We start from the raw sequence: 15475 nt of genomic DNA on the forward strand, positions 1-15475 counted from the left end.
AAGATGTAAAGGAACCTATCTCAGGCTAGAATACTGTGTCCAATCTCACAAAATGGGAAGCACCTCAGGGTACAATACCGTGCCCAGCATCACAAAATGGAAGGCGTAAAGAGATCCGCCTACAGGTAAAACTATGTCTAGCCTCACTTGCCAAGTGAATTTCAGTAGCCCTCATGATAGTCACAGGACTTCACTCATGGCTCCCCAATTTCTATATATTATATAGCGCTTACTATCCGTGACAAGGCATTGCAAATGTTTACAACCGATAATCACTCCTAATGTCCTCATTTCGCTCCAGGTCTTTGGGTATTAAAACATCATCACCCCCCAACTTGATGAGCTCAACTACTACCAAAGCTAGAATTCCCCACAGGTAAAGCAGGCTGCATCATTTACAAAGCCATCACAACAGGCACCCTTCCTATCTGGATTACAAGCGCACCAGCTCCAGCAGCTCTCTGCAGACTGGCAACCTCAACACATTCAGTATGGAGATAGAAGAAAGGCAAGAAAGAAATATGTAATATGCTTTCTTCACTAATGCACCCAGGACCTGGAACAGCAGTCCACCTGACTACATTCAAACTGTGTGCTGTGTAGGGAAGATATAAAGTATATTTTCAGTAAAAGTAACACAAGCAACAGAAAACACCTGTCCTTGGTAGTTAAAAGAGTCTTCTGAAATTCTTCAACACTTCTTCGTGGGATTGCCGCTGTCATGAGATATGCATCCAAGGGCCCCATAAATATGGTCAGATTTTTTAGTGTCACCTAAGACAGTGCATGCATTGTCTCTTCCAAGACATTTTGCATAATATAAGGGGTTTGGAGCTGGCCAATACTTACCATTCATTGGATTCACTGTCACTTTTATTTCATTGCTCCAGATTGGTCAGCGTGTCTGGTTTCACTTTCTTTTCATTTGTTTCTCCCTTCCATGGAGCATGGACCAAGTACTGATTGCTTCTTTTTGATTATTCTCCTTCCACTGCTAGTGCTAGGAGTGAGGTATTTTCTTTTATTTCTTCTCCCTCCTTTGTCCTTGTTGTTGCTTGTTTCCCCCGGACCCCTCCCATGTCAGTATGTGTACCAACACCCACCACACCGCCAACTACCACAACCACTACCCTACCCACCACAACCCTAAATGCTACAACTCCCTACCACATTAAAAAACCACCACCCTACCCTAACACCTCCATCACTACCACCCTAAAAACCACTACCCTCATCACCACCCAGGGCCGGCTTTAACGCGGTGTGACCGGTGCAGCTGCTCCAGGTGCTGACCTAGATGGGGTGCTGACCTCAGGGGGGCACTGTGTTTAGCAATAATTCACAAAACATGCAGTTTAAAAGCACCTGCTGCAGAGTTCCTTGTGCTTCCAACTTTCAAGAAGCAATAAAAATGTCAAGTTAACTCTTGTGATTAATGTTCCTGCTAGAGAGAGAGAGAGGAAAGATTTTTTTCTAGGGCAGCTTTGACTCACCATAAAGTAGCGCAGAGGGTTAATGTGCCTGCTGCAAAGAACAGATCTGTATTTTATGTGGAAAGCTCAATGGATTAATAAAACCAGCCTTCATCAGCGCTTTAAAACAAATGAAATGTATGAGGGAGGGGGCTATGGAGAGATGAGGCGCACCTTTGCTGGGTAATAGTGAGGGAATCCGAGAAGGTGGTCATGGGTGGGGTGCGCCAAAAAAGATTGTTGTACAGGGCGCCACCAGCGCTAAAGCCGGCCCTGCCACCACCCTACCATCACTAGCCCCTAACTACTAGAAACTTACCCTAACAAACACCCTAACATAACCACCATCACATTCACCACCCTACCCATCACCACCCTGCTCTAATCACCACTACCCTAATCGAACCACAGCCCTACCCACCACCACCTTACCATAACCACCAACACTCTACCCTAACCAACACCTTACCCAAGCCCACACCCTACCCTAAACCCACACTACTCTAATCAACACCCGTGTCACTCTACCACATGGGTACTCACAAACTTTTTCTCGGGGGCCAAAATTGCAGTATGGTTTGCGGCCGAGGGCCGCACTGAAGTGACAGCGGGGGGTGGGGGGCGGGGCTTAGAGGGGGCGGGGCTTAGAGGGGGAACAACCACCCCGCCCCCTTTTTCAAAACATTGTAACACACACAGCGCCATCTGCACACAGCGCCATCTGCTCTCACCCCTACCCCAGTAACACACACTGCGCCATCTGCACACAGCGCCATCTGCTCTCACCCCTACCCCAGTAACACACACAGCGCCATCTGCACACAGCGCCATCAGCACTCACCCCTACCCCAGTAACACACACAGCGCCATCAGCACTCTCCCCTACCCCAGTAACACACACAGCGTCATCTGCACACAGCGCCATCAGCACTCACCCCTACCCCAGTAACACACACAGCGCCATCTGCACACAACGCCATCTGCTCTCACCCCTACCCCAGTAACACACACACAGCGCACACACACAACGCCATCTGCTCTCACCCCTACCCCAGTAACACACACACAGCGCACACACACAGCGCCATCTGCTCTCACCCCTACCCCAGTAACACACACAGCGCCATCTGCACACAGCGCCATCAGCACTCTCCCCTACCCCAGTAACACACACAGCGCCATCTGCACACAGCGCCATCAGCACTCTCCGCAACCCCAGTAACACACACAGCGCCATCTGCACACAGCGGCATCAGCACTCACCCCTACCCCAGTAACACACACAGCGCCATCTGCTCTCACCCCTACCCCAGTAACACACACACAGCGCACACACACAGCGCCATCTGCTCTCACCCCTACCCCAGTAACACACACACAGCGCCATCTGCACACAGCGCCATCTTTCGTGCAAAGTTTTAACAACTGTAGTTGTATTTTGTATCTTCGTCTAAAATGAAAATAAAATAATAAAAGAAAGTTTCTTTAGAAGAAAGTTGTGGAACTGCTAATTGTTCTTGACCATAATCAAAGTGTCTTAATTTTTTTTAGATTAGAATTAGATTAAGCCATATTGACTAATGACACTTAATATCCATTGGTTTTACTGTAGCATCGTCCTTGCTAAACCTCTGGCATGCAGAGAAGAATCAGCAAGTAGAAACATTTATGATACCTGTCTGCAGTCAAAGCCCTTCTATTTCTTTCAGTATAGGGGTGGGACAGACATTTCTACACCTTGGAGAAAAGGCTATGGCCCAGACTTACTAAGCTTTGCATTGAAGTAAGTAAATTGATGCAAAGTGATGCGTTGATGCCTACTTTCAGAAAGGTGGCACTTTCTCTGTGTATAAAAAAATCTTTGTGCTGTGTGAACTGCTTTGGCAATTCAGAGCAAACACCCATCAATAGGTTTTTGATGCAACGCCCAATCTAATAAGAGTTTGAGACTGGGCTCTGTATTAAAAAAAATACACCCCCTTAAAGCAGCTGTTAACAACGTGAAACGTTTTTATTTTCAAAGAAAAACTGAATCATTGCATTTGTGCTGAAATGCACAGCACGCATCACACATTTCGGGTACTTATGAAATGTGTCTAGGCATAGGAAATGGTACAGGAAGGGCATGCTTCTAGTACAAATCGTATGCTAGTCTGTGCCCACTCACCTCTGTACCATTGTGTTATGCTGTGTGTTGCTCAAGGCAGCTTAAACAGAGCACCAGAGCAGCGGAGGAAAGAGCAACAGGCCAATCTTAGTAGATGAGGCCTAGAGGTGTGTTTCCCATTGTACAATGCAGCGCACCACCGTAGATTTGGTTAGCGAGCTGCGCTACATGACAAATGTGTAAATCTTCCCCCATGTGTTTCATAGACGATGAGAATATGACCGCATTGATCTGATGCCCACTCAAACCATTTTGATCTTTTGCAGCCTCAAGCTCAACTCAATAGTTGTTTTTATAGGTCCCAACAAATTGGTCCGGTTGAAAAGCTTTTATGGGCCAAAGTTCCTCTATTCACGGCTCGCGGGCCGCCAAGGTAGGTCCGTGGGGCCGCTGGCGGCCCGCGGGCCGTACTTTGAGTAACGTCGCTCTACCACAACCACCATTACTACCATTCCACCACCACCATCCTACCTACCACTACCCTACTAACCACCATCACCCACCCCAAACATCAACATCCTAACTGCCACCGCCCTACCCTCCACCACACCACTAACTAACATCCTAACCACAACACTCTAAAACCACCACCTTAACCACCACCAACCAGCTCTAAGCACCGCCACCTTCATCATTCTTACCTTCTGGCACCACATCTACCTCAATCATCCTCTGTACCACCATGTTCACCAACCTAACCCCCACCACCAATATAATCCCCACCACCCGACCCACCACCACCTTATCCTAACCACTACCTTACTTCAACCACAACCACCCTAACAACAATGCTAACCACCCCATCACCACCACCACCTTAACTAGGACACCCGAACCACCACCACTCTATCCTAACCACCCTTCTAACCGCCACCATCCTACACAAAGCCAACCACCATAATCACCGCCACCACTCCACCTTCACCACCACCCAGCCCTAGCCACTACCACCCCCACAAGTACCACAATTATCCTCCTCACCACACTCACCACCCATCCCTAGCCACAACCACCCTATCCACTACACTAACCACCACCACTACCCTACCTTAACCACCACCACTCTAACCACCAACAACACTACCACCATCCTACCTTAATCATCACCTGGCCATAACCACGACCACTCTATCACCACCCAAAGTACTGCCAACCTCAACACCACCAGCACCTAACACCTCCACAACCTCTGTAACCATCCCACCACCCCCTACTGCCCACCTGTCACAACCATGCTCACAACCACCACCTTAGCTTTACCACCAACCTACCCATCACCCTAACAACCATGACCTTCACTACCACCACAGTCACAACCACCACTACCCATCACCCTCACATTCACAACCACACCCCTCATCACAGTCCTACCACTACCCTCACCTCCACCACCCTCACCAGTTTACCACAACCACCTTCATCATCCTCATCACCCTACACCACCACGACCCCATCCACCCTACCCTAAACACCACCACCACCCTTTAACTAACGTACAAGTTACTTACCTTCGGTAACAAAATATCTGGTAGATTCCTTACCTTAGAATTTTCCCCTGGCGTCAGACTGGATCCGGAGATTTTTCTTCGAGCAATACCCTTGCGCGTCTGTAGTTGGCGTCGGTCAACTCCGCAGGCATCGTAGGCGTCGTGGTCACCGTGATGACATCAGGAGTAGTACATAGACGTCGCCCTCGTGCAGTGACGTCAGTTTCTTTTAACAACTTTAAACGCCAGAGCACACAGCCGCTAAGAACACTGAGATTGGTGCGCTAGAGCTAAGGACCTGAAAGAGGGAATCCCTGTCCCTAGAAATCAGTTCGCAAGCGGGGAGGATGGGTGGGCGGTAAGGAACCTGCAACTAGAATATGTCTCTACCAGATATTTTGTTACCGAAGGTAATTAACTTGTAGATCTGATGGAGACTTCTAGTTGCAGATTCCTTACCTTAGAATAGATACCCAAGCAATGCCATCCTCGGTGGTGGGCTGCGAACCAAGATCATACTAGAAAGTCCTGCAGGACCGAACGACCAAAGTAGACGTCTCGACGGACCGGACTATCCAGGCAGTAATGCTTAGCAAACGTGTGCAGGGATGTCCACGTGGCTGCCTGACAGATATCCAGGACAGGAACTCCGCGTGCCAACACAGTGGATGCAGCAGTTGCTCAGGTGGAATGAGCACGCAAGCCTTCAGGAAGTTGCTTCCTAGCCAAAGCGTAGCACATTTTGATGCAAAGAAGCACCCATCGAGAGATGGTACGTTCTTGCACCACCTTCCCTTTCTTCGCACCCACATAGCCAACAAAGAGTTGATTGTCCACCCGGAAATCTTTAGTATGATTGAGGTAGAATGCCAACGCTCTTTTTGGGTCCAGACGGTGGAGTCTCTCCTCCTCATGGGAAGGATGTGGGGGTGCGTAGAAGGTAGGCAAAGTGATGGACTGGCCTACATGAAATGGTGTAAACACCTTAGGAAGGAAGGAAGCTCTAGTGCATAACACCACTCTGTCAGGGTGTACAGACAAATTTGGAGGCTTTGAAGAAAAGGCCTGAAGCTCACTCACCCTGCGATCAGAGGTGATCGCGATGAGAAAGACAGTTTTGAATGTGAGGAGCCGCAAGGGACAATTATGCATTGGCTCAAAGGGGGTACACATCAAGTAGGTAAATACAAGATTAAGATCCCACTGAGGCATGATGAAGGGAGTGGGAGGAAATAAGTGGGTGAGCCCTTTTAAGAACCTACTCACAATAGGAGATTTAAAGAGTGAGGGCTGATCAGGAAAGGCAGAAATGGCAGACAAACACCCTTTAAGGGTGCCCAAGGCAGAGCCCGGCTGGGCTAAAGAAAGAATGAATAGAAGAACCTCTGAAAGAGGGGCAGAAAGGGAGAAAACAGATTTGTTGGTACACCATGCCACAAATGTATTCCAACGACAGGCGTATACAGTTTTAGTCGATGGACGCCTAGCTGCCAAGATAACATTACAGACTTCGGGTGGAAGGGCAAATGCCATCAACTGTTGCCGCTCAATCTCCAAGCATGAAGGCGGAGGTTGGACAGGTTCGGCTGGAGAACCGTCCCCTGTTGCTGTGACAGAAGATCCTCCCGAAGAGGCAGTCTGAGTGGAGGATCGATGGACATGCTCAATAGCTCTGGATACCACACTCTTTGAGCCCAGTCCGGAGCCACCAAGATAACTTGGGCCCGGTTGTACTTGATTTTCCTGAGAACTCTGGGCAGAAGAGGGATAGGCGGGAAGGCGTAAAGGAGGACGGAGGAGCTCCACTCGAGACGAAAAGCGTCGCTGAGCGAGTGCCGCCTTGGAAACTCCAACGCGCAAAATAGCTGACATTGCGTGTTCTCTGCGGAGGTGAACAGATCTAACCAAGGCTCTCCCCACTTGAGAAAGAGACCTTGAGCCACCTCCGGATGGAGACGCCATTCATGATCGACTGTGCGTCGGCGGCTGAGTTAGTCTGCTCTGGCGTTGAGAGAGCCCGTCAGATGTTGAACCATCAGGGTAATGCCCTGATGTTCCAGCCATGCCCAGAGGTGTAGTGCCTCCTAACAAAGGGTCCAGGACCCTACCCCGCCTTGTTTGTTGGAGTACCACATGGTGGTAGTGTTGCCCGTGAACACCTGCACCACTTTCCCTTTGAGAGGGGGAAGGAATGCTTTCAACGCAAGGCTGATTGCCTGGAGCTCCAGCATATTTATGTGGAGTCCTGACTCGCCTGGAGACCAGAGCCATCTGATCTCCACCTCCCCCATGTGGCCGCCCCAACCCAGAAGTGACGCATCTGTCACTATAGAGAGATCTGGTTGGGGAAGGGAGAGGGATCTGCCGTTGACCCAATCAGGATTTGAAAGCCACTACTGCATGTTTTTCGCAGTCCCCTCCGAGATCTGGACCATGTTAGAGAGATTTCCCTGATGCTGTGCCCACTGGAACTTCAGGTCCCACTGCAGTGCCAGCATATGCCATCTGCAGGTGTTACTAGCAGGATGCAGGAGGCTATGAGGCCCAGCAGCCTCAGAGACAGCATCACCGAAACCCAAGACCGAGGTTGAAAGATCGGAATCATAGCCTGAATGTCTTGGACTCGCTTTTCGGGAGGATAAGCCCGAAACTGCACTGTGTCCAAAACAGCTCCGATGAAAGGGAGCGTCTGAGAGGGAGTCAGGTGTGACTTCGCCACGTTTATAGTGAACCCCAGCTGGTGCAGGAGGTTCGCCGTAGTCTGAAAGTGGTAGGGGCGAAGGAGCCTTCAATGACAAGTCATCAAGGTAGGGGAAGACTGAGACCCCTAACCTGTGCAGATGAGCTGCAACCACCGCCATCACTTTTGTGAACACCCGAGGGGCACTGGTAAGGCCAAAAGGGAGCACGGTAAACTGAAAGTGCTTGTGACCTACCATGAATCATAGGTAACGTCTGTGGGCAGGCAGGATGGGGATGTGAAAATAAGCATCCTGCAAGACCAACGCTACCATCCAGTCTCCTGGGTCCAAGGCATACAGCACCTGAGCCAGGGTGAGCATTTTGAATTTCTCCTTCTTGAGGAAGTAGTTCAGGTCCTGAAAATCTAGGATTAGACGTAAGCCCTTGTCCTTCTTTGGTATCAGAAAGTAGCGGGAATAACAACCACGACCTACTTTTGGCACAGGGACCTTTTCTATAGCTCCCTTGGCCAAGAGAGCCGCGACTTCCTGGCGGAGAAGCACCAAATGATCCTCCAGAAGATGATGGAAGGATGGTGGCATGTGTGGTGGTGCAGGTTCGAAAGGGAGGGAGTAGCCCTTCTGAATGTTCTGCAAAACCCACCCGTCCGTGGTGATATGTTCCCAGTGGGGCAGGTGATGGTGGATCTTGCCACCAACTCGGTGGGAGTGAGGGGACAGACTAGGAGGGTTTGGAGGCTGCAGGGGGGGCAGAGGCGGACTGGACAGACCTCTGGTTCCCTGTCCCACGGCCACGTGGCATTCCGTGTCCACGGCCACGCATGGGCTGTCCAGCGTGCATGGCACGGTGGCTGGGTAGAGGACGTGACAGGGCGCCCCTTCCATGTCCACGAAAGGGACAAAAAGCAGACTGTAGTGGGCGTGTGGTGGAGGAAAGACCAAGGGACCGAGCCGTAGCCCAGGAATCCTTGAATCTCTCCAAGGCTGAGTCCGCTTTGTCTCCGAAGAGACTAGTGCCATCAAAGGGCATGTCCATGAGGGACTGTTGGACATCCCCCGAGAAGCCAGAAGTGCGTAACCGGCATGGCACCATAAGGCCACTGTCCTCGCAACCGATCTGCCCAGAGAGTCGGTCGTATCCAGCCCACAACGGATAGTGAACTTTGCCACGTCTCTCCCATCTTTCACTGCTTGGGAGACGATAGCACGGGCCTCCTCTGGCATTTGCGGCAGGACTTGTGCAACCGTATCCCACAGTGAGTGGGAATAACGGCCCAAAAGACATGCGGTGTTCACAGACCACTTTGCGAGGCTGGAGGAAGAAAACAACTTCTTACCAAATTGTTCCAGCCTTTTGGATTCCATATCCGAAGGTGCGGAAGGGAATGCGCCAGAAGAAGAGGAAGCCTGGATTACAAGACTCATAGGCGTAGGATGTTGGGACAGGAACTTTGGGTCATTCGGCGCAGGCCGATGGCGGCGAGCAATAGTCCTGTTCACAGGAGCCCCTGTGTTGGGTTTGGACCATGTGCCCAAAAGGACATCAGTGAGGGCCTCACTGAATGGGAGAAGGGGTTCCGAAGTAGAAGCCCCAGGCTGAAGCACCTCAGTCAGGAGATTAGACCTGACTTCCACAGTAGGTAGCTCAAGGCCAAGGACCTAAGCCCCCCTACTAACCACCATACTATAAGTAGCTCCCTCTGCCATAGCCACGGTAGGAGGAGACAGCATGTCAGCATCAGGAGAAGTATCCAGACCACTGGCTTCGCCCAAGTCCTGTGCCCAGCCGATAGTAGGGTCATCCTGATATTCATAAGGGTCTAGGGACCCCTCAAATTCCTCCCCGTGTTCATAACCATAGGAAAATGGATCTAAATCTGACCTCTGGCGAATAGGGTCTACGGAAGCCGATGGCGGCGTCGGCCGATGACGCTCCGACTCTGAGTCTTTGGGGATAAGAATTGGGTTGACGTCGATAGTGGGCACTACCAAGGTCAGGAGCGTCGCTAATTGACCCGGCGGCAGGGAAGGTCTCGATGGTGCGACCAGTGTTGGTGCGGATCCGCGCACGGATCCGGAGGCGACCTCGGTGGCCGGGGCCAAAGCCGTCGGTGCAGAACCCGCAGGCCCCTCAGCTAAACCCCTTGGGCCCGAAGACGCCATATCGGGGTCGGCCTGCCCAAAGATGAGGCGCATGGCCTCGTAAAACTCCTTAAGTTGGGCAGGGAAAACACAGAGTCGACCCAGACGCAGGCTCTGAGGATGGAGGCCTAGTGCACGGACGCTCATCCCGCGTCACGTCGGCCTAACGCCGGGGCCAAAGCAGTCGGTGCAGAACCCGCAGGCCCCTCAGCCAAACCCCTTGGGCCCGAAGACGCCATATCAGGGTCGGCCTGCCCAAAGATGAGGCGCATGGCCTCGTAAAACTCCTTAAGTTGGGCAGGGAAAACACAGAGTCGACCCAGACGCAGGCTCTGAGGATGGAGGCCTAGTGCACGTACGCTCATCCCGCGTCACGTCGGCCTAACGACAGGGTGAAGTCGGAGAGCGATGGGACTTCTTTGACTTCTTCTTCTTACCTTGACCTGAGGACTTCGAAGACGACGAGTGGTGATGGCTCCGCCACCGATCTTGAGACCTTCCTCTCGAGCGAGACCGGGACCTACGCGGAGTCGAGTGCCGGGCCGCCATTAGCTTTAGGGACCGCTCCCTCAAAGCTTTCGGGTGCATGGCCCGACACTCGGAGCACGACTTCGGGTCATGGTTGCGCTCGAGGCACCACAAACAAACCTGATGAGGATCCGTCACCGACATCGTCCGATGGCAGTCCTCGCAAGACTTGAACCTGGTCTTCGGGGACATCTCGACGCACCAAAGTCGTACTGAAAACTCTGACAAAACGGTTCAAATTCGGCCCAAAAATAGCCTAGGGTAGCTCTCTCTGGATCAGCGCGTGGCGCGGAAAGAAAAGAATTGACATCACTGCACGAGGGTGGCGTTTATGTACTACTCCCGATGTCATCATGGCGACCACGACACCTACGGAGTCGACCAACGCCAACTACCGACGCGCAAGGGTATTGCTCGAAGAAAAATCTCCGGATCCAGTCTGACGCCTGGGGGAAAATTCTAAGGTAAGGAACCTGCAACTAGAAGTCTCTATCAGATAAGGCTCTTAATGCCTTTAAAAGCTTTTCATTTTTAACAACCATTTTCAATTGTTACTTGATTGTTGTTTTCATGGGAAGTTGTGCCCTATGTTTGTTTACACTCAAAACTATGCATCCAGTTATACAGTAAAGCAAAGTCTTAGCAAAGATTAATAAAAATGTACATGTTGACTATTTTTATCAAAGACCTGTTGGCCTTATCTATGGAAATCAATATATGAACTTTGAGAAGGAACTCTGTGGTAGGATGTTGAACTCTAGGATGAGTGCCTGCTGGCTATATTAACATTTTCATAAACTTTCAATTTGATTTTCTAGTACATTTTAGTTACTGCGTAGTGGGAATAAGACAATGTAGAGATAATCTCATTATGTGGTGTGCTTTTATTAAAGAAACCTGTAAACACGGTCAATCCTGATTCAAAGGCTGGTTATTTGGGCTTTTCTTCTTTTGTTTGTTCCTCCTCTTGAGCATGACCTCATTACTTGTCTCCTTCCAATGCTTACTTTTCATAAACTCCTCTTTTTCTTTTTGGTTTAAGCACTCCATGAGAGTGCATGTGTTTTCCAGCCCTTTTATTCTTCTCCCCCTACATTGCTTTCTCACCCATGTGTCTCTCCACTTTCTGCTCTCTCTCACCAATGTGCTTTGGTTCCACCAAGCTCTATGTTGCTCTCTGACTAGTGTTGTGCATTTTTCCCACCACCCTTAGTGACGTTTCTGACACCCATCCTCTGTGATTCTTTACCCACCAGCACCCTTTGTATTGCTTCCACCCCGCTCTTTGTTGTTTTTCTCCAACCATCCTCTACAGCATTACTAAAAACCATAGGCAAAGTCAATAGTTTGAAAAGGCAAGACCTACTGGCTTTGTCAATGCATGCTTTTTTTAATATTCTTTGTAACTTTTATTATTTTTCGAGAGAAATTGGTTACATTCTTTCTGGTCGTTCGCCATACAAGTTCTCTGGCCATCCAATACGAACGTTTTCTCTCCCACAATTCACATCAAAGAAACCCCAAACCACTAAAGTGAGATCAACGTTTCATTAATCACCTCACCGTAAGTAGTACCTAGGGGCATGACCACTAACCCATAATCCATGAACCACGCGTGCAGAAACGTTTCTCATCCAGCTCCCCCGGAGGCAGGCGGCGCCATCTTGCAGCGATCGGCGTCACTCTGGCTTTAACGAAACATGGGGGACGGCTTTCAGCACTGAGAGCGTAAGTATTACACTGTAAACATGGGATGTAATTCTCCCGGGCACAAGAGAGTAAGACACGGCTGTTTTTTCCTGTGGGTTGGCGGATGCCATGAACCATATAAAATAAGTTTTTTAGAGACCTCAAAAGAAAACTATGTCTAAGAAACACATAATTACGATACCAGAGATGCAGATGTTTTGGTTACCTTTGATGTCTGCAAAATAAGGTCATGTGGCCATCTCTCGAAAAACGAAGCAAAATAGCAGCACCTTCACGAGCATTGCTAACTTTCACGAAAAGGTAAAATATCCGAGTGTGGCAAGCAAGATGTGTTTAAGGCTATAGGTCGGTCAAAAATACTTTAACCACTTTAAAATGCTTTGCAAAGTTTCACAAAAGCAACATTGGGCGGTGATCTCAATAAAATGGCATATGAAATATTCCACCGCTTACTTACAAACACCTTAGGATTCTGTGCTCAGTTTCCTTTTCCACAGTAAAAGCTACTGCGTCCGCTGGGTCGATTTATCCTCATAGTCTATGAGTGGGGGAAATACGTGGAAGCCGGCAGCGCTTTAGGTCTGCACTAACTGCGGGATGGACAAGGGGTTCCCACAAACCTCAGCCTGCAACACTTGCAAGAGGAACAGGATGTCTCTCAAAACAACTGATTGCTGATGAAATTGTAGATGCATCTGAGCTTCTAAGCCACGTGTTACTGTTGATTTACGAAGCGTTATCCGATGTATTGATCTATTAGTTTTGACAAGTACATACACAGTTCACGTTATTCGTCAGGCCGGAAATCAAGGGGCTTTGTGCTCACAACTGTGCCACCTACAAACTCTTCACTTTTATCATCAAGTCAGCTCATGGATCTCAACCTCGGCTCCACCATTTTCCTCAGCACCCCAAAGACTCGGCTCTCTGTTCTCGCCAACCAACCACAACCACTCCCAATTCCAAGGCACTGACTCCTGATGTATATCAATTGCCTTCATAGCTCCTGCCACTTAAACAAATGTCTACTCAACTCTTGCCAGCCTTCAAAATGAATATAACCAATCAGCTTGTCCGTCTGGAAGAGATTAGTGGCAGTACATCCCAGTTCAATGGTCAATTCTGTAAAAGCCAGAAACATTCTCACCCAATTGATATTTGTTAAATCATGTTTTGTGTAGAGCTATCATAATTATATCCATACTCCTAATAACCATTTTATCACCACCTCCCGAGTTGAGTTATTTTGTACTGCTTTCTATTCACTGTTTATGTTGAGTTATTCTCAGCAGCAAAAAAAATAGGGGAGAAATTGCAACCTTCGTTTTCCAACTGGCACCCCTAGGTATCCTTCTCATTTACTGCATTCAGCATAAGAAAACAATCGGGGGACCACTCGCCTTGGTGGTAGGTGTCAGTATGGAACACATTCTAATTTCAACCATGGATCACAGATATCCATCCAAATGTGTAGACACTTTCATAAGCAACTAGCTCTTCAATCATTTCTAAATCATATCTGCTACCAAAACACACTCCATCTCAACCAAATATAATGTCTTTACTGCAATATTTAGCAATCTCTGCAGCCCGCTGTCAGTTTCACTGAGATAATCTACTATTTTAACTCTAGACTAACATTTTTGGTGGGTATGTGCTTGATGGTGAACTGGCCGATTGTTTCATGGCCATATTTAGGTGTCTAAATTTGCTTAGTGGATTTTTTTTCCCCATCACGATTATCGCTCAAAAGTGCTCTAACAAGCTACCCTCCTTTGTTAGCGGTATCGTTCTATTGTACTTACAGGACAGAGCTGTGGAATCACCTGCACTAACTGAGGCATGCTTAAAGAAGGCAATTAACACTACTTAACACCACAAATTGCTCTATATTGTTATTTAGGAAACTTCTACTAACATATCATTATGAACAGCATTTTACGTGTTTAAAATTAAATTGCCACAATGCATCTTCATTAAAGTGGTAATTTTGCAGGTGACCTTGAACAGCCACACTGTCGACATATTTTTAATTTCAGAGAAACAGAGTGTAACACATGTATACTTAAGTTCCTGTGATATTAACTGCATTTAAGTTGGCAATAAGCAGTGCTGAGAGTGTGAAAATGGTCCAGTGTAAAACTGCGGCACCTTATATTTGGCAAAATATTAAGAAGCGTAACCTAACTGGGATTTAACTCCTAAAATCAACACAGCTGGACTGATAGTTCATCAAAGCTTACCACGGATAGCTCATTAAAGCCTGGATCTGTTATTTTTGTCCAGTGATCTCTCACACACACAGATTAATCAATAAAACTACTGTATCAGACGACAATGTGGGCAGTGGGAACAGATGAGCGGAATAAAAAACAACGATTTGTACAAGGGTTAATAATACGTGTAGAGCACTCGGCTGCCCTACGAATGGCAGAAACAATCCTAAATCTTGATACTATAACAGTACCTTATGCTTTGTTGCGTTTAACTCATTAAGAAAGTATAATCCTGGTTTTACAAAATGTTTGGGAGAGTACCCGATGTAGTACTATATTAGATAGGATTTGAAAGTCTATTTATATTTTTTGAACAAGTGAAAGTGTAGGGGTGGTACAAAAAGTTCCATTAGTGGGGTAACCTCAACTGCATAACGCATCTAAGCAAGAAACCCTTATTCTAATAGGTAAAAGTCTGAAGTACAGTTGCACTGCAAACACTACAGCCAAGGCCACAAAAAACTTGCAACTCGGTACCATTTCCACATAATTAAGGATTTACTGCACATACCACACAATCCGCCATCTGCTCCATAACTTACCGTATTCAAGATAAAAAAAAATCTTTCTTAGCAGGACTGAATCAAAAGTTACAAAGAATCAGTTCCACGTGTGGTGTGCGCATTGGGAGACCCTTGCAAAGATTAACTGGTTATCTTTCAGTTGCAGCACACGGGTGTTGAACTGGAACTGAGGCAAAAAAACATTCCAGACAGTTTTAGTGTGTGGTAAAATGACAAAAGAGCAGAATAACAGTGCCACAAAATGTGCCAGATTATGACGAATTAGTGGCCTTTTCTTGTTGCATAATTTGGTCATCCACTATCTTTGAATTCCTGTGGCCCAGGTGATGGCTTGTTGACAACCAGTACAGGGCCCTATAACCCAATGCATTCCCATTCCCAGTGCATTCTTGGTTGTGTTCAATGGTGCATATATGCATGGAAAATGGAAAAGCACTTCAAGGCCTGATGGAGCGGATACAGAAAAA

At 48.1% G+C, this 15475-nt stretch overlaps 1 protein-coding gene across 2 annotated transcripts in view; it reads right to left on the reverse strand.

The window, feature by feature from the left end:
- CCDC85C (coiled-coil domain containing 85C) overlaps positions 1-15475 on the reverse strand; it is a 284535-nt gene that overhangs the window by 74422 nt on the left and 194638 nt on the right. The window lies entirely within an intron of this gene.

This window comes from Pleurodeles waltl, chromosome 9, assembly GCF_031143425.1.
Source record: "Pleurodeles waltl isolate 20211129_DDA chromosome 9, aPleWal1.hap1.20221129, whole genome shotgun sequence".
Taxonomy (NCBI): domain Eukaryota; kingdom Metazoa; phylum Chordata; class Amphibia; order Caudata; family Salamandridae; genus Pleurodeles; species Pleurodeles waltl.